We start from the raw sequence: 27,356 nt of genomic DNA, 5'->3' as shown, positions 1-27,356 counted from the left end.
AATGATAAGAAATTGGAAACATAATCCCAAAATTAGAGGGATTGTAAAAGAAAAATAATTAAAAAAAAAAAAAAAGGGTTAAATATTGTGTATCAGTCTGGACAAAAGAACCAATTAAGGAAACAGCAGTATTTTTGGCCAAAATACGGGTCTGATGAAAATTCAGGCTTTAAATTTATGTGTAAACAATAAGATTCTTTTTTCAGAGAAGGAGCCAAGTTATGCTCCCTATAATCTTAATATTGAACTGGTGGCAGCAGCAGTCACTCCAGGAAGGGAGATAGGGACTGTAATTAACACTGTCCCTAAAGAAGTATCATACTCTAGGCTCTGGCAAGAATTAGAACAAGGTAGAAGATATATTGAGAATTTTGCCTTCCCTGATACTAACAGTACTAACACTGTGTATCCTCTTAGGTGAACTACCCCCTCCTCCTTACCAGCAGAGAGGTTAGGACTTTTAAGAAGGAGAGGAATTCTTTATTCGAGGACCCCAACAGCCTAGTTGAACAATTAGACCAGTTCCTACGACCTTATTTATACTCTTGGGGGAGGGAATTATGTCTATAAGTATGTTGTTTACAGGGAAAGAAATGGGAATGATCAGGAGGAGAGCTGCTATACAAGAATGGGAAAGAGCTCATCCTCCAGGACCAGGGGTAATACCGGCAGGGCAGAAATACCCACTTGCCAATCCTGGCTGGAATAATAATAGTGTGCAACACAGAAATCATATGAGAGACTTGGGGTCAGAATGAGAAAGTACTTGGGGATGAGACCTGATGACCCAGTATCCCAAGGGCTCTTGAAAGTTCATTGTGTGATTAAAGCCTTGCAAAATATGCAGAAAATGCTTCAGAAGGTGGGGGAATGTAGTGAACAGTCACTGGGGGACCCTCCTGCGGGAGGCCCTGGAGGTGTGTGTCTGGAGGGGAGATAAGAAGGAAAAAAAAAAAAAAAAGAGATCGAAACTAATGGTATTGACAGTGCAGCGGGTAGTGAGGCAGAGGGTTGGAGAAAGATGAAGAAAATCTTCAGGGGGAGTCAGGGCCAGGATGGAAAGGAGAGGAAGAGAGATGAAGGAATGGCAGGCAAAGAAGGCTGCCTGTGTTGTGGCCCGAGTCCTAGCAGGGACAGGCTTTGATAAGATGTTTTAAGTGTGGCCAGGCTGGCCACTTCGAATAGGAATATCTGGAGTGGAAGAAGGAGGAAAGGAGGAAAATGGGATGAAATATGCTATATTGATATGTTGTTTCAGTCTCTTGGAGGGAAAAGGTATGGAATTAAGTTGGACCCTGACTGAGCCTTTGGTGCTGGTATTAGAAAAGTACAGTCTGGAGAAAGATGAAGGAAGTGTTAAAAGGGTTGCTGAAGGTGTTAAAGGTGTGGCATGTAGTATTTAACAGAGCTGTTTGAAGTTGAATGAGCAGGGAAAGAGGATGTAGGCATTATCTAAGTAACAGTCTAGAAGTTTTGGTATATTTGCATATTTGCTGTGGTGTTTGGTCAGTTTCCCAAGCATCGGGGAGGGGGGAACAGCCTGCTCCACCAGCGGCCTCTCCAGCGGCCGCAGGGGGGCTTCGGCTCCAGCGCCTGGAGCGCCTCCTCCCCCTCCTTCTGCACTGACTTTGGTGTCTGCGGGGGGGTTTCTCGCTCTCCCAACTGCTGTTGAGCAGCAGGTTTTTGTTTGTTTCTTTGTTTGTTTGTTTTCGTGGATGTGCTCTCACAGAGGCACGGACTGTATTGCTCATGGCTTGGCTCTGGGCAGCAGTGGGCCCCTTTGGGGCCAGATGAAATTGTCCCTTATCTACCACGGGGAGGCTTCTGGGTTTTTCTCACGAGGGCTGCCACTGCAGTTTCCCACCCCCCCACTCACAGCCCCCGAACCTTGCCATCAAACCCAATACACTGGGGTAGCTAAGTCATTACTGACTTGTAAAGTATCAGGGATTAAATTAACTAATGAAACCCTAAAAAGTGATGGGGGTAGAAGGGGCTGGGATAACAGTGCCACTTTTGGGGGATACCAAGCTAAGACTAGGGAATAAAATGATCGCTGGGCAATTATTGTATGTATCCAATGCAGAGACTAACTTGTTGGGAAGGGATTTGATGATTAAATTGGGCATTCAACTAGTAAATTATTAGACTGGAATAACAGTGTTATTAATGGAGTGCTCTCAGGCCCTGAGAGCAAACGTATATTCACCTCTGACTGGAAAGACCCTGAAATGGGGGCGGAAGCAACAATATAGGTGGACAATTTTACCTCGGGGGGTTTACAGGGCCACTTATCTATATGGGTAAGTTTTAAAAAAGATTTTGGAGCAATTACAACCTCCCAAGGAGGTATTAATGTTACAAATATGTGGATCATTTTCTGTTGTCAGGACAGGAGAAAAGAGTTGTGAAGAAAGCTACTAACAAGCTATTCAACTTTCTGGGAAAGCAGGGCTTGGGAGTATTAAAAAAAAAAAAAAAAAAAAGTTACAATATGGAGAAAGAGAAGTCAGGTATTTAAGGCATCTAATGTCTGAGGGAAAATGAAGAATAAATCCAGAGAGGATTCAGGGAATTGTTGAAAATTAAGAAAGAACTAAAAAGTTTTAAAAGAATGATTTTTTTAAGGAATCAGGAGCCATGAAGTCTGAAGGAAAACGGATACTCCCTGATGGGAGAGAAATGCTGAATAAAGTGATAATGAGGCAAATATTAACTGTTTTACATCAAAAGAGTCATTGGGAGGTGCAAGCAATGTGTGATATTGTGCTAAGAAAGTATGTCTGTGTAGGAATATACACTTTAGGGAAGCACATATGTAGAGGATGTACCATATGACAAAAGGTAAATAAAAAGGTGTTCTGTAACCCATCTAGAGGGGGACGGGAGCCAGGGGTTTGACCTTTCCAAAGTATGCAGGTAAACTTTACTGAGTTACTTGTTTGTCCTAATTGACCACGTGACTGGATGGGTGTAAGCTTTACTGCAAGGGTTAAAGCAGGCCTTAGAGATTGAGTGGGATTTTCACAGCCCCTGGCACCCCTCCTCTGCTGGCAAGGTGGAGCGAATGAATCAGACATTAAAGAAGCAATTAACTAAACTAGTGTTAGAAACCCAACTTCCTTGGGTAAAATGCTTACTCCTACAGGTTTAAACAGCAGCAAGAAAGGATATAGGAATTTCACCATATGAGACGCTGTTCAGATTGCCCTATCTGGGCAGAAGGGATGAGATACCACAATTCAAAATAAGAGAGTTTCCTTAAGAACTGTATTCTGGGGTTGTCTTCTTCTTTGTCATCTCTCAGGACCTGTGGGTTGTTGGCTCAAACCCCACCTTTGGAATTCCCCATTCACCACCATCACCCAGGAAACTGGGTCCTGATTCGGACCTGGAAAGAGTCAACTCCGGCCTGAATGGGAAGGACAATTACTGACCACTGAAACAGCCGTAAGAACTGCAGAAAAAGGTTGGACTCACTATACTCTAGTGAAGGCATCTGTCGACGCTAGTACCAGGGAAGCTGTTCCTACAAAAGACTTGTTGGAAGTTGAAATTGAAGAGAAAAATCTCGTAGTGGACTCTGAGCAGGATAAGAGCTTACAATTGTAAACTAACCTTTTATTTTCACAGGTAACTAACGAGTGTGACTTGCGATTGAGAGAAAGGACAGACCTATAGCGAACTGCAGTGCTCCCAAGGGGGGGGTTGTTATAGTAGTAGTGTACATCTTATTTTTGTATCGATAATTATTTGGAAACCTAAGGTTTAAAAATAATGACAGGGAAAAATTGATTACTAATTTTGTTTTTAGTGATTCTAGGCCTCAGAGAAGGCCTCGGTCAATTGGTAACTTGGAAAAGGCATGACCAGATAATAGCAAAAACGGGATACCCCATCAAAATATGGGTGACTGTGACAGAGGGTTATGTACCACAAGCCGTCACGTTTGATGCTTGTGAGGTGTTAGCTTGTGGAGATTTAAATGCCCAATGACAATTGAGCAGAAAGAACAAATAACTGGGAGAGACACAACAGCCAGATTGAGAATAGCTGTATGGAAACAATCCTCTATTGCCATCAGAGAAAGGGAGAAACTCAAGGAGAAAACAGGAGAGTAAACAGGAGGCCCTCTGAAATGTGGCAGTTCAAACATTTGAGATTCAAACAGGGTATGGGGATGTGAATGCCTGGATAGAATGGGTCAAATATACTGTCCAGAGTCTCAACCGTAGCTACTGCTATGCTTGTGCCTCGGGATGACCGATTGCCCAGATAGTGCCCTTCCCATGGGGGTGGACCAAAGACTCCCAAGGGATGCGATGTATGATTGCATTGTACCAAGAAAAGACTGCCTGGGGAAATGAGGCCTGTAAGTCTCTCTTTGCTGTTTCTTGCATTATAACAATATCACAGTTCCCCCTGCATTCTCTACAGCTATAGGTAACCATAGAGCTTGCCTCTCACGGCAGGGTGTGAGTGCTACCTGGCATCTGGGAGAATTTGCCTTGTGCTACCAAGGACTTGATGGGAAACTGCTCAAGACTAGAGATCCCCAGGGCAGATCTCTGGTGGTATGGTGGAGGGAAGATCTTACGGTCCACCCTGCCATCTAATTGGGAAGGCACTTGTGCACTTGTTCAATCAGCTATACCCTTCACCCTGGCATTTGAAAGAGAAACATCACAAATACCCAGAAGAAGTAAAGGAGGCTTAGGAATATCATTTGATGATAGAGTATACATAGATTCTATTGGGGTACCTAGAGGAGTTCGGGATGAATATAAAGCCAGAAATTAAATTGCTGCAGGGTTTGAGTTACTGTTCTGGTGGGTAACAATCAATAAAAATGTGGATTGGATTAATTATTTCTATTATAATCAGCAGAGATTCATCAATTATACCAAGGATGCGATGAGAGGAATCGCTGAACAGCTAGATGCCATCAGCAAAATGGCTTGGGAAAACAGGATAGCATTAGATATGATGCTTGTGGAAAAGGGTGGTGTATGCGTGATGCTGGGCAACCGTTGTACTTTTATCCGTAACAATACTGCCCTGGATGGCACAGTAACAAGAGCATTGCAAGGGCTTATCACCCTTGCCAATGAATTGGCAGAAAATTCGGGAGCAGACGCTTCCATCACAGGATGGTTGAAATCTTGGTTTGGTAAATGGAAAGGGATGGTAATGTCCATATTTACATCCTTGATTATAGTAGCAGGAGTTTTGACAGCTATTGGCTGTTGCGTTATCCCCTGTGTAAGGGGACTTGTCCAGCGGTTAATTGAAACCACATTATTGAAACAAATGACCATAGATCCACCACCCTACTCAGATAAAATGATATTAGAGGAAATGGAGAGCAAAGAAAGTGAAGAAGAGGAAGATATTTACCAAATTACACTTAAAATAAATAAATAAATAAAAATAAAAAGAGTTTTTGCAAAAATCAACAGTTTACAAAATAAGAAAAGGGGGGAATTGTGGGAATAGAAATGTTGTTTTTGCAGAGTTACATTGTTTAGAAGGAGGGAATGTGGTACTGAGATATGCTTACAGTGATAAGAAAGTTTAGCAGGCGACCTTGTAAAATGCAGACAATCAGACTCCTTAGGACAATTAGGTGAAAATCACGGTGTCAAGTCAGATAAGTGAAGAAACATTACCACTTCAAGCAGTAAAAATGTCAAAAGAAATTTGAAATTTAACAGGCCGGCGACTGAAGGCCATGCATTGTTTGTGAAGCATCAGATAGATTGTGAATCTGGATTACCCACTCAGTGGGGAAACAGGGGAGGGTCCTGCCATCAAAAGGTATATAAACTGTGTTTTGGAACTAGTAGATGCGCTCTCTCCTGCTTGTGGGGCACCCGCCATTGCAATCGCGAATAAATTACTACTTCACTGAGATCCTCGCCTGAGCCTAAGTTATTGGCTACGGAGTGTTTCTCACATTACCCTGACCCATACCCTTACACTTACCTTTACACTAACCCTCACCCTTATCCTAATCCTTACACTTACCCTAACCCTTACCCTAAACCTTACCATTACCCAAACCCTTACCCTTAATCTAACCCTAAACCTGAACCTTACCCTTACCCTTACTTTTCCCCTTCCCCTTAACCTTACCCTTATACTTTACCTAACCATTACCCTTACCCTTACACTTCCCCTTACCTTAACATATACCCTAAAACTTACCCTTACCCTAAACCTTACTATTACCCTTGCCCTAATCCTTACTTTCACCCTTACCCTTACCCTAAACCTTACACTTCCCCTTCCCCTAACCCTTACACTTACCCTAACCCGTACCCTAACACATACTCGTACCCTTACCCTTAACCTTACCCTAACCCTTACCGTTACCCTTACCCTATCCATTACCCTTACCATAAACCTTACCCTAACCCTAACTCTAAGCCTTACCCTTATCCTTGTCCTTACCCTAACCCTTACCCTAACACTTATCCTTACCCTTACCATAAGCCGTACCCTAACACTTACTTGTACACTTACCCTTACACTTACCCTAGCAATTCCTCATACAATTACCCTTACCCTAATCCTTACCCTTTCCGCTACACTTACCCTTACCCTATGTCGTGGTTTAACCCAGCTGGCAGCTAAACACCACGCAGCCGTTCGCTCACCCTCCCCCCTCCCTCTCTGGGACGGGGGAGAGAAATGGAAAGTGAAGCCCGTGAGTTGAGATAAAGACAGTTTAATAAGACAGGAAAATAATAATAACAAAATAATAATAACAATAATAATAATAATGTTACAATGGTGATAATAGGAAAGTAATAATAATATGTACAAACAAGTGATGCACAATGCAATTGCTCACCACCCGCTGACCGATGCCCAGCCTAACCCCGAGCAGTCCGGCCCCCTCCCCCCGGCTAGCCACCCCTATATATTGTTTAGCATGACGTCAGATGGTATGGAATACCCCTTTGGCTAGTTCGGGTCACCTGTCCTGGGTTTGTCCCCTCCCAGCTCTTACTGCACCCCCAGCCTGCCTGTTGGCAGGACAGAGCAAAAGTCTGAGGTGTCCTTGGCTTGGTGTAAGCACTGCTCTGCAACAATTAAAACATCGGGGTGTTATCAGCACTCTTCTCATCCTAAGCCAAAACACAGCATTCCACCAGCTACTAGGAAGAAAATTAATTCTGTTCTAACTAAAACCAGGACATCTATCCACCCCTTATTCCATACCATTTATGTCATGCTCAGGTTACACTCTTTTCCATACATTCTAATTAGTCACCTACAGTAGTCATAGTAGTGATAACATACAGTATTATATAGTAATTAACATGGTACAATTCAGTTCATGGGCTATTCTCACCCAGTATTAAATCTCCTTGAGGTACACACCGGACCTCTCCGTTCTTTTGCATCACCCACCAAGTGTATCCAGGTCCCTGAGCGAAAACAATTCCACGAATAGGTTTGCCTGTTCCTGAGGCAGGAGTAGCCCAGACTGTTTTACCCAGCATATTTTTTACATGCACTACAGGAACTTTATCCCCATCTACAGTACGTAACAGGTTTGATTGGGCAGGTCCAGCTCGGTTGGCAGATCCCCTAGTATTGACTAACCAGGTGGCCTTTGCCAAATGCGTATCCCAATTTTTGAATGTTCCAGCGCCCATTGCTTTCAATGTAGTCTTTAACAGTCCGTTGTATCGTTCAACTTTCCCGGAGGCTGGTGCATGATAGGGGATGTGATACACCCACTCAATACCATGTTCTTTGGCCCAAGTGTCTATAAGGTTGTTTCGGAAATGAGTTCCATTGTCTGACTCTATTCTTTCTGGGGTACCATGTCGCCGTAGGACTTGCTTTTCAAGGCCCAGGATAGTGTTCCGGGCGGTGGCATGAGGCACAGGATATGTTTCCAGCCATCCGGTGGTTGCTTCCACCATTGTAAGTACGTGGCGCTTGCCATTGCGAGTTTGAGGGAGTGTGATGTAATCAATCTGCCAGGCCTCTCCATATTTATATTTCAGCCATCGTCCTCCATACCACAGAGGCTTTGACCGTTTGGCTTGCTTGATTGCAGCACATGTTTCACAGTCATGAATAACCTGTGCTATAGCATCCATGGTCAGGTCCACCCCTCGATCACGAGCCCATCTGTATGTTGCATCTCTACCTTGATGGCCTGAGGTGTCATGGGCCCATCGGGCTATAAATAATTCACCTTTATGCTGCCAATCCAGATCCACCTGAGCTACTTCAATTTTAGCAGCCTGATCCACCTGCTGGTTGTTCTGATGTTCTTCAGTAGCCCGATTCTTGGGCACATGAGCATCTACGTGACGTACTTTCACAGCCAGGTTCTCTACCCGAGCAGCAATATCTTGCCACAATGCAGCAGCCCAGATGGGTTTGCCCCTACGCTGCCAGTTGTTTTGCTTCCATTGCTGTAACCATCCCCACAGGGCATTTGCTACCATCCATGAATCGGTGTAGAGATAGAGAACTGGCCATTTTTCTCGTTCAGCAATGTCTAAAGCCAGCTGAATGGCTTTCACTTCTGCAAACTGACTCGATTCACCTTCTCCCTCAGCAGCTTCTGCAACTCGTCGTGTAGGGCTCCATACAGCAGCCTTCCATCTCCGATGCTTCCCCACAATACGACAGGACCCATCAGTGAACAGGGCATATTTCTTTTCATTCTCTGGTAACTGGTTGTACAGTGGGGCTTCTTCAGCACGACCCACCTCCTCCTCGGATGACATCCCAAAGTATTTGCCTTCTGGCCAGTCCATAATCACTTCCAATATTCCTGGGCGACTGGGGTTTCCTATTCGAGCCCGCTGAATAATCAGTGCAACCCACTTGCTCCACGTAGCATCAGTTGCATGATGCGTAGAAGGGACCCTTCCCTTGAACATCCAGCCTAGTACTGGCAATCGGGGTGCTAGGAGGAGCTGCGCTTCAGTACCGACCACCTCTGAAGCAGATCGAACTCCTTCATATGCTGCCAATATCTCCTTTTCAGTTGGAGTATAGCGGGCCTCAGATCCTCTGTATCCCCGACTCCAAAACCCCAGGGGCCGACCTCGAGTTTCCCCAGGTTCTTTCTGCCAGAGGCTCCAGGTGAGGCCGTTCTCCCCGGCTGCAGTGTAGAGCACATTCTTTACATCTGGTCCTGTTCGAACTGGCCCAAGGGCTACTGCATGGACTATTTCCTGCTTGATTTGTTCAAACGCTTGTCGTTGTTCGGGGCCCCATTCAAACTCATTCTTCTTACGGGTTACTTGGTAGAGCGGGTTTACAATCAGACTGTAATTTGGGATGTGCATTCTCCAAAACCCCACAACACCTAGGAAAGTCTGTGTTTCTTTTTTGTTAGTTGGTGGAGACATAGCTGTTATTTTGTTGATCACATCCATTGGGATTTGACGACGCCCATCTTGCCATTTTATTCCTAAAAACTGGATCTCTCGTGCAGGTCCTTTGACTTTATTTTGTTTTATGGCAAAACCGGCTTTCAGAAGGATTTGGACTATTTTCTTCCCTTTCTCAAAAACTTCCTCTGCTGTGTCACCCCACACAATAATGTCATCGATGTACTGCAGGTGTTCAGGAGCTTCTCCCTGCTCCAGTGCAGACTGGATCAGCCCATGGCAAATGGTAGGGCTGTGTTTCCACCCCTGGGGCAGTCGATTCCAAGTATATTGGACTCCCCTCCAAGTGAAAGCAAACTGTGGCCTGCACTCTGCTGCTAGAGGGATGGAGAAAAATGCATTAGCGATATCAGTTGTGGCGTACCACTTGGCTGCCTTCGATTCAAGTTCGTACTGAAGTTCCAGCATGTCCGGCACTGCAGCACTCAGTGGTGGCGTCACTTCGTTCAGGCCACGATAGTCCACTGTTAGTCTCCACTCGCCATTAGACTTTCGCACTGGCCATATGGGACTATTGAAAGGTGAATGAGTCTTGCTGATCACTCCTTGGCTCTCCAATTGACGAATTAGCTTATGGATGGGAATCAGGGAGTCTCGGTTAGTGCGATATTGCCGCCGGTGCACAGTTGTGGTAGCGATTGGCACTTGCTGTTCTTTGACCCTCAGCAACCCCACAACAGAGGGGTCCTCTGAGAGACCAGGCAAGGTAGATAATTGTTTAATGCCTTCTGTCTCTAAGGCAGCTATACCAAAAGCCCATCGGAACCCTTTTGGGTCCTTGCAATATCCTCTTCTAAGATAGTCTATGCCAAGGATACATGGAGCATCCGGGCCAGTCACAATGCGGTGCTTTTCCCACTCATTCCCAGTCAGACTCACTTCAGCCTCCAATACAGTCAACTGCTGAGATCCGCCTGTCACTCCACAAATATAGATGGGCTCTGGTCCTTTATAGCTCGATGGCATTATAGTACATTGTGCACCGGTGTCTACTAAAGCCTTATACTTCTGTGCGTCTGACGTGCCAGGCCATCGAATCCACACAGTCCAATAAACTCGATTGTCCCTTTCCTCCCCCTGGCTGGAGGCAGGGCTCCCCTAATCCTGGTCAGAATCTTCTTCATTTCTGTGTTTGAAGGACTGTCTGCTGGAAGTTGGAGCAGCAAACTTTTCAGAGAATCCCTTTTTCTTGATTGTTTTCTTTTGCAACTCACGTACCCGTGCCTCTAGGGTTGCAGTAGATTTTCCATCCCATTTTCTCATGTCCTCTCCATGGTCTCGTAAGTAAAACCACAGAGTGGCACGGGGTGAGTACCCACCATATCGTCTTCCTTGTGTGGATGAACGCCTACCCCTGATAGCTGCGACACTGCTTTGTGCAGGTGCGGAGGAGAATAATCTCTCTTCAAGTTGGTGAACCTTTTCAGAAAGTTTCTCCCAAGTGTTCTCTTTTGGTCGGTGGACACTGGTTGGTTCAGGTGGGGAGGATGATAGATTCTCTTCAAGTTGTTGAACCTTTTCAGAAAGTTTCTCCACAGCTGAGACGCAGGCCTGTAAGGAAGAAGAGAGACTTTCTTCGTACTGCCGAAGTTGTTTAGCCGCTTCATCCACTGTGGGTTCCTCATCCTCTTTCCAGGCCATTATTGCCAATGAGCTGGCATATGATGATGGTGCACTCCGTACGAACTTCCGCCACATGGGTCGTGTACACCTGACTTCATCTGGATCTTTGGATGTTTGTCTGAGGTCTGGATCCTCATAAATCACTTCCCGTACGGCTAATTCCCTCAGGTACTGGATTCCCTTCTCCATAGTGGTCCACTTGCCTGGTAGACATAAAAGTTCTTCCTTGAAGGGATACCTTTCCCTCACAGCTGAGAGGAGACGCCTCCAGAGGCTGTGAGATTGTGCTCCATCTGCAATTGCTTTGTCAATGCCTGCGTCTCTAGCAAGGGATCCCAGTCGCTTGGCTTCCCTGCCGTCTAATTCCACACAATTGGCTCCAGAGTCCCAGCATCGGAGCAGCCAGGTGACAAGCTGCTCACCTATACAGCGACCAAAATCTTTTCGCACATCTCGTAACTCACGCTCGTTTAGGCTTCGGGTAGTTACTGTTGATTTTTCGGCATCCTCATCTTCCTCCTCCTGAACCCTTGATGGCCCAGCGTCGTCGTCATCTCCGTCGTCTCTATACCTAGATTTGGCAGAAGACTCTCTGCGTTCTAAACGACCTGAATCTCTATACCATTTTTTCACCTTCTCTACAGGGGCAGCTTGCACTGCTACAGCTCGTTTCTCTGACTTTGTTACAGGTTCTGCCACAGAAGTTGGAATACCCTCTGCAGGGTTGACTTGCACTGCTACAGCTCGTTTCTCTGACCTTGTTACAGGGTCTGCCACAGAAGTTGGAATACCCTCTGCAGGGTCAACTTGCACTGCTACAGCTCGTTTCTCTGACCCAGCCACAGGAGCTGGAGCGGCTGCAGGAGCTGGAGCAGCTGCAGGAACCGGAGCTGGAGCAGCTGCAGGAACCGGAGCTGGAGTGGCTGCAGGAACTGGAGTTGGAGCAGTTGCAGGAGCTGGGACTGGAGTAGCAGCAGGAGCTGGAACTGGAGCGGCTGCAGGAGCTGGGACTGGAGCGGCTGCAGGAGCTGGGACTGGAGCGGCTGCAGGAGCTGGGACTGGAGCGGCTGCAGGAGCTGGGACTGGAGCATCTGCAGGAGCTGGGACTGGAGTGGCTGCAGGAGCTGGGATTGGAGCGGCTGCAGGAGCTGGGACTGGAGCATCTGCAGGAGCTGGGACTGGAGTGGCTGCAGAGTCCACCGTAGGGGTCACAGTGGCCGTTGGATCTGTCACAGGGCTTGGAGTGGCCGCAGGGTCTGTCACTAAGTTGATAGCAGTATCCATGGCAGCTCGATAGGCATGAGCCAGGCCCCAGCATGTTACAATGATTTGTGTTACTTTGGAACTGCCAGAATCATGACACCTTTTTCTCAAGCATTCTGCCAGTTTTTGAGGATTTTGCAGTTGTTCAGGGGTGAATTTCCAAAACACTGGGGGTGCCAACTGCTCTAGATGCCTGCCCATATCCTCCCATACTCCCTACCACCCACAACTATACTGCCTCCGGGCAGATCTCCGGATGAGCTTCCTAAGTAGTTGTTTAACTTTAAGCAGAACCTGAAGTGCATTCAGGAGGCAGAACAACAAGACTATGCTGGTCTGAGTATCCCAAGGATATTCAATATCTTGGAGAGCTATTGTAGCAAGCTCGGAGGGTAAGAGGGTGGTGAAGGAGGAAGGCATAGTGATCCAGGAGGATACAGGGGTGGTGAAGGAGAAAGGGAGAGTAATCAAGTAAGAAAAAATATCTTCCCCTTTCCCCTCCACAGATTGACTTCCTAACGGAAAAAAGCAATAGGTATAATTGCTAATAGTTTCCAAGATACAGTTTCCAAAATACAGAGTCGACGATGTTACTGAGTACAAATACCAAGTTAGAGTCATGACCAGATATCTCATCGTCTCATAAGCCATTGCTACAACACTCAGTACCATAATGATCTGAAACCAGGGCCCGGAGAGGATAAACAACATGACAGAGAGCAAATACGGAAAATAATGTACTATAATACTCAATTTGGAAAACAGGCGCAGCACAGTTGAGATTAAAGCAATCAGCATTATGACAAGTGACTATTAAGCAGGTCTAATACTTACACAAATTTTAGTTTAACACACTGTGGTCAGATCTGCCGTTATCTCAACCTTTCGAGCCCCACGTTGGGCGCCAAAAAGACTGTCGTGGTTTAACCCAGCTGGCAGCTAAACACCACGCAGCCATTCGCTCACCCTCCCCCCTCCCTCTCTGGGACGGGGGAGAGAAATGGAAAGTGAAGCCCGTGAGTTGAGATAAAGACAGTTTAATAAGACAGGAAAATAATAATAACAAAATAATAATAACAATAATAATAATAATGTTACAATGGTGATAATAGGAAAGTAATAATAATATGTACAAACAAGTGATGCACAATGCAATTGCTCACCACCCGCTGACCGATGCCCAGCCTAACCCCGAGCAGTCCGGCCCCCTCCCCCCGGCTAGCCACCCCTATATATTGTTTAGCATGACGTCAGATGGTATGGAATACCCCTTTGGCTAGTTCGGGTCACCTGTCCTGGGTTTGTCCCCTCCCAGCTCTTACTGTACCCCCAGCCTGCCTGTTGGCAGGACAGAGCAAAAGTCTGAGGTGTCCTTGGCTTGGTGTAAGCACTGCTCTGCAACAATTAAAACATCGGGGTGTTATCAGCACTCTTCTCATCCTAAGCCAAAACACAGCATTCCACCAGCTACTAGGAAGAAAATTAATTCTGTTCTAACTAAAACCAGGACACCCTAAATCTAAAGCTTACACTTACCCTTATCCTAACCCTTACTCTTATCCTTAAACTTACCCTTACCCTTAACCTTTCCCTTACCCTTACCCGTACACTTTCCCTTACACTTACCGTAACCCTTACACTTGCCCTTGCTCTTACCCTCACCCTTACTTTTAACCCAACCCTTACCCTTACATTAACCCTAACCCTTACCCTAAACCTTACCCTAAACCTTACACTTACACTTAACCTAACCCTTACCCTTACCCTCACCCTAAACCTAAAACTAACCCTAACCCTTACGCGAAAGCTTACCCTTACAATTACACTAACCCTTACCCTTATCCTCACACTTAACCTTACCCATAACATTACACTTACCCTAACCCTTACCCTAACCCTCACCCTAACCCGTACCATAGGCCTAACCCTTACCCTTACCCTAACCCTTACACTTACCCTAATCCTTACCCTAACCCTTACCATAACCTGTACCCTAACAATTACTCGTACCCTTAAGCTTACCCTAACCCTTACGCTTACCCTTGCCCTTTCCCTAAACCTTACCCGAAACCTTACCCTTACCCTTAACCTAACTCTTACCCTTACCTTTAACCTATCCCTAAACCTAAACCTTACCCCAACCCTTACACTTACCTTAACCCTAACCTTTTCCCTAAACCTTACCCTTACCCTTTACGTTACCTTTCCCCTTAACCTAACCCTTACCCTTACCCTCACCCTAAACCTAAAACTAACCCTAACCCTTACCCTAAAGCTTACCCTTACACTTACACGAACCTTACCCTTATCCTTACCCATATCATTAACCTTACACTTACCCTTGCCTTTACACTTCCCCTTACCCATACCATTACCCTTACCCTAACCCTTACCCTTACACTTACCCTAATCCTTACTCTTCCCCTTACCCTAACATATACCCTAAAACTTACTCTTACCCTTACCCTAACCCTTAAACTTACCCTTACCCTTACCATAACCCATGCCCTAACACATACTTGTACCCTTACCTTTACCCATACCCTAACACATACTCGTACCCTTACCCTTACCCTAACCCTTACCGTTACGCTTACCCTTACACTAAACCTTACCCTAATTGTTACCCTAACCCTTACCCTTACCCCAACACTTACCCTAACCCTTAAACTTTCCCTAACAATAAGCCGTACCCTAACACTTACTCGTTCACTTACCCTTACACTTACCCTAGCAATTACACGTACCCTTACGCTTACCCTTACCATTAACCAAACCCTTACCCGTACACTTACCCTTACATTTACCCTAACCCTTAACACTTGCTTACCCTTATCCTAACACTTACCCTTACTCTTTCCCTTCCCCTAACTAACCCTTACCCTTTCCGCTACACTTACCCTGAACCTAAATCTAAACCTTATGCTCTTACTCTAACACTCACTCTTACCCTTACACTTACCCTAAACATTACCCTTACTCTTACCCTAACCCTAAACCTTACCCTTACCCTTACACTAACCATAACCCTTACAATTACCCTAACCTTTACCGTTACCCTTACCCTTACCCAAACTCTTGCCCTTACCCTAAGACTTACCCTAAGCCTAAACCTTGACCCACCCTTACCTAACGCTCACATTATCCCTAACCCTTACCCTAAACCTTACCCTTACCCTTAACCTTAACCTAACCCTTATACTTATCGTTTCCCTTACCCTAACCCTAAAATTAACCCTAACCCTTACCCTAATGCTTATCCTTACACTTACCCTAAACCTTACCCTTACCCTTGTCCTTACCCTTACACTTACCCTTACCCTTACACTTACCCTAAACACTTACCCTTAACCTTACCCTAACCCTTACCATAAAGATTACCCTTACACTTCAGCTAAATCTTACCCTTACCCATCCTCTTACCCTTACCCTTACCCTAACACTAAACCTTACCCTTTCCCCTCCCCTTCCACTTCCACTTAACCTAACCCTTACCCTTCCACTTCCTCTTACTCTAGCATATACCGTAACACTTACCCTTAACCTTACCCTAACACTTACTCTTACCCATACACTTAATCTTACCCTTATTCTTACTTTCACACTTACCCTTAACCTTACACCCTAACCCTTACCCTTCCACTAAACCTAATCCTTACCGTAACACCTACACTAACACTTACCCTTACCCTAACCCTTACTATTAACCTTACAATTACCATTGCCCTAATCCTTACTTTCACCCTTCCCCTTCCCCATACCCTTACCCTAACGCTTACTGTTACACTTACCCTAACCCTTACCCTAACCCTAAACCTTCCCCTTCCCCTTCGCCTTACCCTTACCCTTATACTTCCCCTTCCTCTAACATATACCCTAACTCTTACCCTTACCCTAACACTTATCTTACCCTTACAATTACCCTTACCTTAATCCTTACTTTCACCCTTACGCTTACGCTTACCCTTACAATAACCCTAACCCTTACCCTTACACTTATCATAACCCGTACCCTAACACTTACACGTACCCTGACCCTTACCCTTAACGTTTCCTTTACCCATACCCTTACTCTTACCCTTACCCTAACCCTTACACTTGCCCTTGCCCTTACCCTCACCCTTACCCTAAACCTTACCCTTTCCTCTTCCCTTACCCTAAATCTAAACCTTTCAATTACCCTTACCCTAACCCTCAACCTTAACCTTACCCATACCCTTACTCTTTCCTTACCCTTAGCCTTAAACTTACCCTTACACTAACCCTTAACCTTACTCTTACACTAAACCTAACCCTTACCCTTCAACTCACCATAACCCTTAGCCTAACCCTTACACTTGCCCTAACCCTTACCGTTACACTTAACATATCCCCTAACCTAACAGTTACTCGTACCCTATCCATTACACTTACCGTTATCCTATCCCTTACTCTTACCCTTACGCTAACACTTACCCTAACCCTTGCCCTTTCCCTAACCCTAACCCTTACCCTAAACCTAAATCTTACCCCAACCCTTACCCTATCCATTACCCTTACGCTTACCCTTACACTAAACCTTACCCTATCTGTTACCCTAACCCTTACCCTTATCCTTGCACTTTCCCTAACCCTAACCGTTATCCTTACCCTAACCCTTACCCTTCCCCTAAACTTAAACCTTACCCCAACCCTTACCCCAACCCTTACCCTTACCCTATCCCTTACACTAACCCTTACCCTTACACTAAACCTTACCCTATCCGTTACCCTAACCCTTATCCTTAGCCTTACCATAACACGTACCCTTACACTTACTCGTACACTTACCTTTACACGTACCCTAGCAATTACTCGTACCCTTACCCTTAACCTTATCCTTACCCTTACACTTACCCTTACCCGTACACTTTCCCTTACAATTACCCTAACCCTTACACTTGCACTTACCCTTACCCTCACGATTACCCTTCTCCTAACACTTAACCTTATCCTTACCCTAACCCTTACCATTACCCTTACCGCTACACTTACCCTTACCCTAACCCTAAACCTTACCCTTACACGAAACCTAACCCTTACTCTTACGCTTACACTAACCATAACCCTTACACTTACCCTAACCCTTACCTTTACTTTTACCGTTACCCTTAACATAACCCGTACCCTAACACTTATTCGTACTCTTCCCCTAACTCTTACCCTTACACTATCCCTTACCCTTGCCCTAACACTTACCCAAACCCTTGCCCTTACCCTAAACCTTACCTCAACCCTTACCCTAACCATTACATTAACCCTAACCCTTACCCTAAACCTTACCATTATCCTTAACCTACCTCTTACCCTTACTGTTTCCCTCACCCTAACCCTAAAATTAACCCTAACCCTTACCCTAATGCTTATCCTTACACTTACCCTAACCCTTACCCTTAACCTTACCCATCCTCTTACCCTTACCATTACCCTTAACCTAACCCTTACCCACTCCACTACACTTACCCTTACCCTAAATCTAAACCTTACACTTATCCATACCCTTACTCTTACCTTATCCTTACACTAACCCTTACCCTTATCCATACACTTACCCTAAACATTACCCTTACCCTAAACCTTACCCTTACCCTTACTCATTCCCCAAACCTAACCCTTTCCCTTACACTTTAACCATAACCCTTACACTTACCATTACTCTTAACATAACTCGTACCCTAACACTTACTCGTACCCTTCCCCTAACTCTTGCCCTTACCCTTGGCCTTGCCCTTACCCTAACACTTACCCTAACCCTAAACCTTACCTCAACCCTCACCCTAACCCTAAAATTAACCCTAACCATTACTCTAACGCTTATCATTACACTTTCCCTAAACCTTACCCTTAACCTAACCCTAACCCTAACCCTTACCCCAACCTTTACCCTTGCACTTACATTAACCCTAACCCTTACCCTTAACTTTACCCTCACCCTAACCCTAGCCCTTAACATAAAGCTAACCCTTACACTTACCCTTATCATAACCCGTACCCTAACACTTACACATACCCTTACCCTTACCCTAACCCTTACACTTACCCTTACACTTATTCTAACCCTTACCCTAACGCTTATCCTTACAGTAAACCTAACCCTTACCCATCCTCTTACCCTTACCGCTACACTTACCCTTACCCTAAATCTAAACCTTACACTTACCCTTACACTAACCCTTTGCCTTACCCTTAGCCAAACCCTTACCGTTACCCTTATCATTAACCTTACCCTTAGCCTTAATGCAACCCTTACCTTACCCTTACCTAACCCTAACCCTTACCCTAGCTACCACTGTTGCAGAGTCACAGAATGGTTTGGGTTGGAAGGGACCTCAAAGATGATGTAATTCCAGCTCCCCTGCCAGGGGCAGGAACACCTCCCACCCGACCAGGATCCTCAAAGCCTCATCCAGCCTGGCCTTAATCATTTTGAGGGATGGAGCATTCACAGCTTCTGGGAAACCTGTTCCAGTGCCTCAGTGCCCTCTGAGTAAAGAACTTCCTCCTGATGTGTAATCTAAGCTTGCTCTCTTTTGGTTTAAAGCTATTCCCCCTTGTCCTATCACTATTCCCCCTGGGGAGTTCCTCCCCACCTTTCCTGTAGGCCCCTGTTAGGTACTGAGGGGCTGCTATAAGGTATCCCCACAGCTTTCTCTTCCCCAGGCTGAACAACCTTAACTCCCTAATCCTGTCCATGTAGGAGTGAGGCTCCAGCCCCTTGGTCATCTTTTTGGCCCTTCTCTGGACTCATTCTAGTAGGCCCATGTCTTTCTTGTGCTGGGGGCCCCAGAGCTGACCACAGTGCTCCAGGTAGGGTCTCAAAAGCAGTAAGACCTTGAAATCATTTTCTCCAGGCAGTAAGCAGTTTAAGTTTGCTCACACAGCAGCAGTACTGCTCACCACAGCTGAAATATATTCTCAGTCCTGGGTGCTTGTAAGAGGCATGAATGCCTTATGCCAAATTCTAAACCAAGTGCAGGTGTGAGATTGTGATGCCTGTCCTGGCTTGTGCAGGTAGAAAGGGAAAGCCCGTTCCCCCTGTCCCCACCCTGAGGAAAAGCCTCTTCCCCTCCAGCCCCAAGCAGAAGGGAAAGACTGTTCCCCTCTGGCCCCAACCATGAGGAAAACTCCCAACCCCAAGGAAAAGCCCCTTCCCCTCCGGCCCCAACCCTGAGGAAAAGCCCCTTCTTCACAACTCTGAGGAAGAGGTCCTTACCCTCTGAGGCGCGGGGGCCCAGTGGGAGTTGCTGCCTGGGGTCTGCCTCCAGGTCCGGGGTCCTGGTGGGAGTCGCCACCTAGGGTCCACCGTGGACCCTGGGCCCTGGCGGGATTCATTTCCCGAGGGCCGCCACGGGGTTCAGGGGCTCAGCAGGAGTCAGATTCCTGGGTCCAACACAGGGCCTGGTGGGAATCACCACCTGGAGTTGGACATGGGGCCCAGGGGGCCGGCAGGTATCACCGCCCCAGGTCCGCCGCTCGTCACGGGGGCCCGTCGGGAGTCGCCACGAGGCCCAGGGGACTGGCAGGACATTAGTGGGTTTACGTGGCAAGGTTTTTGTAGCAGAGAGACATTCTGTGAGAAGAATATAGAAGCTGCCCCATGTCAGGTAAGAGCCCCACTGCTGACCAGAGCTGAGCCAATAAGTGACATTGGTTGCACCTCTGTAAGAGCATATTTAAGACAGAGGCGGGGGGGGGGCGCGGAAACGCTGCACCACACAGCAGCAGGCAGAGTGAGAGAAGAACAGCCTTGCAGGCACCAAGGTCAGTGAAGGAGGGGGAGAGGAGCTCCAGGTGCTGGAGCAGAAGTCCCCTGGGACTTTTGGTGAGGACCATGGAAATGAGACCACGCAGGAGCAGGTAACATGGCAGGAGCTGCTGCCCGTGGGGGACCCAGGTTGGAGCAGTTTACTCCTGAGAGATGGACCCCGTGCTATGGACCCATATCTGGAGCAGTTCTTGAAGAGCTGCCTGTGGGAAGCCCACACCAGATCAGTTCACCAAGGACTGCATCCTGTGGGAGGGACCCCACAGCACATGGGACAAGGATGACTGAGGAGTGGCAGAGTGGAAGTGCTATAGACTGACCATAACCCCCATTCCCCTGTGCCAGTCAGGGGGGAGGAGGTGGGAGGTGGAAGAGGGTGAATGAAGGGGGTGGGAGGGGAGGAAGGTGCTTCTGGTTTCTTTGTTCTGTTTCTCATTTCTCTAGCTTGTTAGTAATAAGCAATAAATATTATCTCCCTATGCTGAGTCTGTTTTGCCCATCATGATAGTTACTGTGTGATCTCCTCATCCTTACCTCAACCCTGTAGCCCTTTTCATTGTATTTTATCCCTGTTCCTCTTTGAGAAGAGGGAGTGAGGGAGCAGTTGTGGTGGAGCTCGGCCACCCACCTGAGTAAAACCACCACAGTCCTTTGTGGCGCCCAACATGGGGCTCGAGGAATGTGAGATAAGGATGATAGTTCAGAAAAGTAATGGGCAAAACATGGACTGGATGATTGTTATGAATGTAAAAGTTATGACAAAATTTAAAAAAGCAGTAATTCTGAAGGAATATGTTTCATGCTAGTGTGGTGAAGGGACAAGGGGTGTTGTGATGATGTTGGCAGCGCCCAGGCGCTGCCGTGGGGCCCCAGGAGTTCTGCGGCATAGGTGCCAGGCACTGCTGTGAAGCCCTGGGGCTGGCGCCCTGGCTCCTCCCCATGGCCCCGGGGAGTCAGGGCCGGTGTACTGGGCACCCAGCAGTCCGGGTACTGCCCACTGGAATTTGGAGCAACAAGTTTTTCAGAGGACCCCTTTTTTCCTTTTTTTTTTTTTCGTTGCAACTCACATACCCATGCCTCTAGTGTCCTGGTAGATTTTCCATCCCTTTTTCTGAAGTCCTCTCCATGGTCACGTAGGTAAAACCCAGGGTGGCACAGTGCGTGTACCCACTATATTGTCTTCCTTGCACAGAAGGATGCTTACCCCTGATAGCTGAGACACTTGTTTGTACAGGTGGGGAGGAAGATCAGTTCTTTTTAAGTTGGTGGACATCTGAAAGTTTCTCCACAGTGGAGTTGCAGGCCTATAGGGAAGAGGACAGGCTTTCTTCGTACTGCTTTTGACTTACCTATTGTGAGAATGCCATTTCTCTTATGAACAGCACATTCTCACAATTTCCACTAAGTGAAAGTAACAATCATGCCACTACTATCTATCCAGATCTGTTTCTACTTACCACAAGGCAAAATTTGAATTCACATTAAGGCACCTTTTTCATACAGCCTATTGTTTTTAAGTATTTAAGATGGAAAATTCTTCAAAGTTAGTCTTACCTGTATGCATTTGAGCTTCTGAGGTTTTTTGTTTTGTTTTTTTTTTTTTTTAGGTCTGGGAAGGAAGCTTCGAATCCATGTATGTAATTTCACTGTAAACAGGCAAGTTGAAGGAAGTACTCAAACTCCTCAACATTAAACAGCTATGGAAACCAGGAACACTACTTACCTGCGGGCTTCTGAATTTGAGTCACCTTCAAACTGCTTTACAGTGAAGTCGTACCACCAGATTTTTACTGTACTGAGAAGGCACCACCAACGTAGCTAGCTCATAGGGTCTCCAGAAGTATTTCACAGAGATGGTAGAAAACATGAAGAAAAAGCAGCCTACTGGGGAACACTGAGTCCATTTCACCACAAGAAAAAACACTCCACATAACACAAGCCTCAAACTCCCCCTTTGAAGACCACCACCACCTCCTCCTCATGCTGCCTATATAGCAAAAGTCAAATGATCCACACCTGGCAGATTTCACTTAACAAGGGTGGAGCCAAGAGACATTGTGGAATAGGCTTGTATACCTGGCTTCAATGTTTTAAGGGCTATTGCTCCTTATCACTAATAGAAGTAACTTGACAAGGGGCTTAGTGGTTAGAGTTGACCTAATGAATTAATTGCAAAAGGTGCACAAGGGTCATATTTCTGTTAGTCATTCTGTGAGGAAAATTAGTACAGAGCCTGATAAATAAATAAATGAATAAAAGAAAAAAGAAAATGACCTTAAAGGCAAAATTCACAGATTTTCATCTGGTCTGTTCGCCCACGTGCCCAGTGATAGGAGGAGGGGGAATGGACTAAAGTTGTGCTAGGGGAGTTTTAGGTTGGATATTAGGAAGAACTTCTTTACCAAAAGGGTTGTTAGGCATTGGAATGGGCTGCCCAGGAAAGTAGTCGAGTCACCATCCTTGGAGGCACCAAAAAAACTGCCAAAAAGTAATGTATTTACAAGTTAGTTTTACATGTTGGCATTATTACTTGTCTGGTCTTGCATTCAGGGCTTGATCTATTTGGGGGGTGACATGTAATGTCATGCAAGGTTGTTTGGTTGTATGACTGACAACATGACTTTAAAATTTTGAACTGTTTGTATAGAAGCAAAATACAGAAGAGTATACTATCCCCAAGGAAAACGTAGAAACTACATGTTGCTTTTCAGGTTTAAAGTTAAAAGGTGTAAGCATCTGTTAAGGTGTAAGAAAAAGTGTAATCAGCTGAGCACAATTCTTACATATACAGGAACATTTTCCTCTCCAATTTCCAACTTGGAGTGCAACATTTTTCATCATACTCTTAGATCAGGATTCTGATTCTAACACTGGTTTCTAGTGCAAATTTCTAGACAAGAGAGAAGCAAACCAGTCCTGACTGCTTTGAATGAGATGGAGATAGACAACAAATGTAAATGAAGAAAATAAACCTGTAGGAATATTTTCAAATAACTGTCATTGTCCAAAAGCTTTAAATTGGTTGAATCTTTGAAAGTTAATTAATGTAAACTCAGGTTGCATCACTGAATTTGAAGTAGTAAGATAGACTTGCACCGTTGTTGCAGGAAGAACGGCTGAAGTCATGACACACACCAATATGGTCACATCATGCTCTCTCTTTATTACCTAAATAGTCTGACTCTTATAGCAAATTTAGCAGGGGCGGATAGAGTTTCACACAAGATTATTTGTTGAAAGCACTCAGAGAAACAACTGCAAGAAAACAACCCCACCTGGAAGAAAACAACCCCTTTGTGATTAGCAGTCATGTAGTGTAGTTCTTGAAGGAAGTGCCAGCTGCTTGCAACAATATTTTTAATTCCTCAGTCGGGCGATAAGAAAACATCGTCATGGGAATTCCTCGTAGTCGTCCTGGTATCTTGGTTTGCTCAGCTGCAGCAAGTCATGGCCTCCTTGCTGTTTCAAAAATTCCTCAACACACCATTGCAGAGCCTCAGTCAAAATTTAAATTGGCACTGCCTCTAACTTCACAAGAATGAAAGAGAAAAGCACATCTTTCTACCATGTCAGCCACTGGCAGACCTAGAGAAAGAAAAAACAAAAGTTGTTAAAATTAAAAAGTAAAGTGTTTTTTTTTTTTTGTCGTTGTTTTGTTGTTGTTGTTTTTTTTTTTTTTTTTTTTTTTAAGGACATTTCACTGAATATGTAATAGTAAGTAGTAACCAGACAGCAAATGAAAGGGAAGATGAAACAGTAGAAGGTCCTTGCATGGGCTTAATTTACATGGCAATTGACATCAACCACAATCTGCAATGATTTATAATATACCCTTGAGACAGAAAAATAGGGTTCCCTTATCATGTAAGGGTAGTGCAATCCCTCTCAAAATATGAGAGTCTGGGGGTACATGACTGAGTACTGAAAATCTTAAGACTAGGCAGCACCGAAGTCAATTGAGAAGGGAGGATGAATCTCTCTGGATGTTCACGTAACAGAAAGGAAACCCAGATTTTAGCCCTAAGCAACTATTTTTAGAGACAGGCTGGGAACTGGTTCTTTTTTAGCTGGGGACAATTTCAGCATCCTCAAAGTTAAAGAAACAGTTGACTGCTCTGTCAAATCATGTTCCTGGCAAAAAAAATCTGGGGACCAGATCTGGTGGCCAAACTCCCCAAAAAACTCTCGCAACCATCTTAGCTGGTGAGTACAGGAACCTGACATGTCCTGGCTATTTTTGCCTTCTCCTTTGTCTGTTTCTGGGAGTGTGGTGCAGAGAGCCCTGAAGCAGCTCTGTGCTGCTTGCAGGGTTGCGTGGAGGCAAGCTCTGGGGCTGTGGTGGTGTCAGGCAGGGCGAGCAGTGCAGCATCCCCCCACATTTCAGGGTTTGGTGCCTTTTGGGCTGCTCTGTATCTGCAGGGCCACAGTTTGGCAACGAAAAACATGAGAGAGGTGTGAAAATCTTGTGTATGCATAGTCCTGAGAAGACAAAAGAGCTGTCTTGTGCCACCGTGGGCCTTTCCAGGCTGCACGTTCAGGGTGCAGAGATTTCCTTCGGTGAGCGTGACATGGCAACCGTAACCGCAGGTAAAATAAGAAGGAAAAAAGATGAAAAGGGAAGGGCACTCTTGGAGATGCCGGGGATTGAACCCGGGACCTCATACATGCAAAGCATGCGCTCTACCGCTGAGCTACATCCCCCTGCCTCGTGCTTAATGTCCTGCCTGGAGGCCAGGTCCGTGAACGCCGAGCTATCCTGGCGGGCACCCAGCCCCTGGTCCCACCCCGGGGAGCGGCCGCCGCTCTCCCCTGCTCCCTAGGGAGTCACCGGCAGGGCCGGGGCACATCTGGCTGCATCGGACGGGACTTCCCCGTGGAGATGGTGTGCGCTTCGTTAATTCAACGGGTGGAGAAAGGGGCGACGGGAAGCGCGTGGGGGGAATAGGATGGGCAGTGAGATCCATGGGCTCGTCCCCCCGAGATCCCTGGGGCTGCTGGGCCCTGGGTCAGGCTGCGAGTGGCACGCAGCAGCGCAGCACACGTTTATGTATTTATTTATTTCTCCGTCTTTGGAAACTGGAAAAGTTCAGGAGGAAAAAAAATCAATAGCTTCAGAAAATGCACACACTCCCCGTCGGGGAATCGAACCCCGGTCTCCCGCGTGACAGGCGGGGATACTCACCACTATACTAACGAGGACTGTAAGGCCTCTTTCCCCCGCTGGACACCTCACCGCCAAACCAGCTGCTGCCCGGGCACCCACCGCGTCCCGCTGCTGTCTCTGCCGGGAATGGCCGCCAAACCCAACCCGAAGTAGACCCTCCCTCGACCGGGAACGGGCTACAGCCCCAGTCGGCGGCAGAGAGATTCACCTGGGTAAGAAAAGGGAAAAAAAAAAAAACGAAAACCACTCAATCTGCCGAAACCCGGGATCGAACCAGGGACCTTTAGATCTTCAGTCTAACGCTCTCCCAACTGAGCTATTTCGGCTCCTTTAAGCGTTATTCTTGGCCACAAATATGATTCCGCCCAGCACCCGTGGGTGTCCTGGCTACAGCCCTGTTCCGCCGCGAACATGCGGAGGGCGCCCACTCGCGGCAGCGGCTGCTGCCTGCGGGACAGAGTTTGCCGTGCAGCTCTGGGCTTTCCCCGCCTGTCTGCAGTGCTCTGCTAAACCCAGGAGAGCAGGGGTGGGTCCCCTAGCACCCCACAGTAACAGCCAGAGGGGTGCCCGCAGGGCGGCTGCAGCCCGCTTCCCCTGGCAAAACAAACAAACAAACAAACAAACACTTGCAAAAAGTATGCTCAGTTTCTCCAATCTTGAGGTGCAAAACAGACAAACGCTGGCCCACAACCCCAGCCTTACTTACTAGCGATCGAGTGAGGATCCCTGGAGAAAGCATGTTCCCCGTCCCACTAAGTAACGGCCTCGGTCACATTACACCACCACCACCGAGCACAAAAAAGCACAACCTCCCCGTCGGGGAATCGAACCCCGGTCTCCCGCGTGACAGGCGGGGATACTCACCACTATACTAACGAGGACAGGAGCTATATGGGAAAGTTCTCCCTGGGTGCCACTATAAGACCGGGGCGCTGCAGGCCTCCGCTCCCTGGCCCGGCCGTGCTGCTGGGTGCTGGGGGCGGTGAGGAGCAGAGGCGGCGGAGCTGCACGGCGCTGTGGACGGCTGGATAAGCTATGTCTACGCTGCTGGGAGGTGTTTGACTACGTAGGGGATGTAGCTCAGTGGTAGAGCGCATGCTTTGCATGTATGAGGCCCCGGGTTCAATCCCCGGCATCTCCACTTTTCATTTTTCTCCCAGTATGTCGTGTAAAGTTTGTTCTGAAGCCAGTTGCTTGTCGAGTTTCCAAATATCTATAATTTTAGCTTTGTCGTGTGTAAATAGGTTCGATGTCTGTTTTCCTGCCTGTGGCTGTCGCTACAGTCCATGGTGTTGCAGCATCTGACACACACACACAGCTACAACACAGTATTTGCCTTCTTGCTCAAAAACAAAAGCTGATATTTCTGTAGCATTACATATTCGTACCGCTTGTATCTTGGCCTGCAGTGTCTGGCACTGATGGCAGTTCCTGGGGTGCCGGTGAGTTGCTGCCCGCACCTTTCACATTGCAGTGTTACAAACAGCAGCAAATTAATACAGTGCAAGCAGGCAGGCTAGAAAAGTTGAAGAGTAGGTGAAAGGAAAGAGGAACTTGAGCTGCACATTTTCACACAAAGCTTGAACAGTCTGCTTGTACTGAAATTTAAAGACAGAAACACAGCTGTCCAGACATTCAGAGTTTAGCTCTGCATTCCTCTCAGCTTCAAATTACTGCATCATACCAAGCCTAAACAATGCTTCCCATGCCCTTGGACAGAAAAGTTGTAATAAATGGCTCAGTCTTTAAAATAGGACTATAATCAAAATTTACAATTTATTAAAGGAATGGAGGTAAGCAAACAGCGCTGGGTGCGCTGGAAGTCTCTGCTCCACCAAGACGTACACCAGTTACATCAAGCAGCTGATTTTTATGCTCCTAGGCTAATACATATTCATTACTACTTCTAGGAAAGGCAGGGTTATTATAATTAGTTCCCAGAATCCGAACCCTCCCACTGGTGCATGCATTATCAGTCTCCGGTGGTCCCTCTGGGGGTCTCTCGTGCTGAATGCTCATAGTCTTCCTCCCTCTTGTCCTTCTCCTTTGTCCAACTTGGCTGTATGTCAGAGACTTGAGCAGCGTCCCCTGC

At 46.5% G+C, this 27,356-nt stretch overlaps 1 long non-coding RNA gene across 2 annotated transcripts; it reads right to left on the bottom strand.

Moving 5' to 3' along the window:
* Positions 1-23,261: 23,261 nt before the first annotated feature.
* LOC309884709 lies at positions 23,262-26,257 on the bottom strand. 2 transcript variants are annotated; one of them, XR_014318663.1, is made up of 3 exons: positions 26,129-26,257; positions 25,283-25,472; positions 23,262-23,685 (listed from the first exon to the last, which is right to left on the bottom strand). It is a non-coding gene; the product is annotated as an uncharacterized lncRNA (long non-coding RNA). The 2 variants fall into 2 exon arrangements; XR_014318664.1 differs by lacking the exon at positions 26,129-26,257 and adding an exon at positions 25,971-26,084.
* Positions 26,258-27,356: the final 1,099 nt, after the last annotated feature.

The sequence above is a fragment of the Aythya marila genome (assembly GCF_965140915.1).
Source record: "Aythya marila genome assembly, chromosome: 17".
NCBI lineage: Eukaryota > Metazoa > Chordata > Aves > Anseriformes > Anatidae > Aythya > Aythya marila.
The sequence above is the reverse complement of the archived record's forward strand: the minus strand, read 5'-3'. Positions and strand labels throughout refer to the sequence as shown.